Here is a 2,985-nt window from a genome sequence, read left to right as displayed (position 1 = left end):
CGTGTGTCTGAACCACACCTGTGGAAAAGACACTTTGGACTTTCTATCAATGAAACCAATCAAATTCAAGCTGCTGTCGCCCAAAGAAAAACGCAAGTTGTCGACCTGCAATGCAAAGCCATTTCAAACAAAGTGCGTGTTTTTGCAGCTGTTTTTTTTAAATTAATAAATAATAATAATATTTAAAAAAAAAAAAAAAAAAAAAGGTAACACTTTAGTATGGGGAAGACATATTCACAATTAATTAGTTGCTTATTAACATACAAATTAGTAAACTATTGGCTCTTAATTAGTCATTATTAAGTACTTATTAATGCCTTATTCTGCATGGCCTTATTATGCAACCAGTAAGCCATTAACTAAGAGTCTTCCCTCAATAACCTCAAAATTATTGCTTAATAGAATAGAATAGAATAGAATAGAATGGACTTTATTGTCATTATATTTGCATATAACAAGATTAAGGACTCCAATTTAAGGTGCGGTAGTGGGAACAAATATGGGGTCAAAATAAATTACAAAATAAAAACACTACTATCCAATAAAAAATATTAAGCAATCCTGTACAATATGCAAAACACTAAATACTGTACAATATACAGAACAAGACAAGAGTACCGGAGTAATAAATTGCACTCGAAGGGTAATGTTGCACAGTGGGGTATTAGGGTAGGATATTGTATAGGGGTGAATTATTATTATAAATTAGAGGTATTAGTAACACTAACCCTCACCCTAACCCTTATATGTTCCCCTAGTGTCCAAATAACTCTAAATTAAATATGTGTTATTTTGCCTTATTCTGCATGGCCTAATTATACAACCAGTAAGCCATTAACTAAGAGTCTTCCCTCAATAACCTCACAATTATTGCTTATTAGAATAGAATAGAATAGAATAGAATAGAATAGAATAGAATAGAATGGACTTTATTGTCATTATATTTGCATATAACAAGATTAAGGACTCCAATTTAAGGTGCTGTACTGGGAACAAATATGGGGTCAAAATAAATTACAAAATAAAAAGACTACTATCCAATAAAAAATATTAAGCAATCCTGTACAATATACAAACCACTAAATACTGTACAATATACAGAACAAGACAGGAGTACCGGAGTAATAAATTGCACTCGAAGGGTAATGTTGCACAGTAGGGTATTAGGGTAGGATATTGTATAGGGGTGAATTATTATTATAAATTAGAGGTATTAGTAACACTAACCCTCACCCTAACCCTTATATGTTCCCCTAGTGTCCAAATAACTCTAAATTAAATATGTGTTATTTTGCCTTATTCTGCATGGCCTAATTATACAACCAGTAAGCCATTAACTAAGAGTCTTCCCTCAATAACCTCACAATTATTGCTTATTAGAATAGAATAGAATAGAATAGAATAGAATAGAATAGAATAGAATAGAATGGACTTTATTGTCATTATATTTGCATATAACAAGATTAAGGACTCCAATTTAAGGTGCAATAGTGGGAACAAATATGGGGTCAAAATAAATTACAAAATAAACAGACTACTATCCAATAAAAAATATTAAGCAATCCTGTACAATATACAAAACACTAAATACTGTACAATATACAGAACAAGACAAGAGTACCGTAGTAATAAATTGCACTCGAAGGGTAATGTTGCACAGTGGGGTATTAGGGTAGGATATTGTATAGGGGTGAATTATTATTATAAATTAGAGGTATTAGTAACGCTAACCCTCACCCTAACCCTTATATGTTCCCCTAGTGTCCAAATAACTCTGAATTAAATATGTGTTATTTTGCCTTATTCTGCATGGCCTAATTATACAACCAGTAAGCCATTAACTAAAAGTCTTCCCTCAATAACCTCACAATTATTGCTTATTAAAACAGAATAGAATAGAATATAATAGAATAGAATAGAATAGAATAGAATGGACTTTAATGTCATTATATTCGCATATAACAAGATTAAGGACTCCAATTTAAGGTGCGGTACTGGGAACAAATATGGGGTCAAAATAAATTACAAAATAAACAGACTACTATCCAATAAAAAATATTAAGCAATCCTGTACAATATACAAAACACTAAATACTGTACAATATACAGAACAAGACAAGAGTACCGGAGTAATAAATTGCACTCGAAGGGTAATGTTGCACAGTGGGGTATTAGGGTAGGATATTGTATAGGGGTGAATTATTATTATAAATTAGAGGTATTAGTAACCCTAACCCTCACCCTAACCCTTATATGTTCCCCTAGTGTCCAAATAACTCTAAATTAAATATGTGTTATTTTGCCTTATTCTGCATGGCCTAATTATACAACCAGTAAGCCATTAACTAAGAGTCTTCCCTCAATAACCTCACAATTATTGCTTATTAGAATAGAATAGAATAGAATAGAATAGAATAGAATAGAATAGAATAGAATAGAATGGACTTTATTGTCATTATATTTGCATATAACAAGATTAAGGACTCCAATTTAAGGTGCTGTACTGGGAACAAATATGGGGTCAAAATAAATTACAAAATAAAAAGACTACTATCCAATAAAAAATATTAAGCAATCCTGTACAATATACAAACCACTAAATACTGTACAATATACAGAACAAGACAGGAGTACCGGAGTAATAAATTGCACTCGAAGGGTAATGTTGCACAGTAGGGTATTAGGGTAGGATATTGTATAGGGGTGAATTATTATTATAAATTAGAGGTATTAGTAACACTAACCCTCACCCTAACCCTTATATGTTCCCCTAGTGTCCAAATAACTCTAAATTAAATATGTGTTATTTTGCCTTATTCTGCATGGCCTAATTATACAACCAGTAAGCCATTAACTAAGAGTCTTCCCTCAATAACCTCACAATTATTGCTTATTAGAATAGAATAGAATAGAATAGAATAGAATAGAATAGAATAGAATAGAATGGACTTTATTGTCATTATATTTGCATATAACAAGATTAAG

The sequence above is a fragment of the Entelurus aequoreus genome, linkage group LG17 (genome assembly GCF_033978785.1).
Source record: "Entelurus aequoreus isolate RoL-2023_Sb linkage group LG17, RoL_Eaeq_v1.1, whole genome shotgun sequence".
Taxonomy (NCBI): Eukaryota; Metazoa; Chordata; class Actinopteri; order Syngnathiformes; family Syngnathidae; genus Entelurus; species Entelurus aequoreus.
This window is presented reverse-complemented; position numbering follows the sequence as displayed.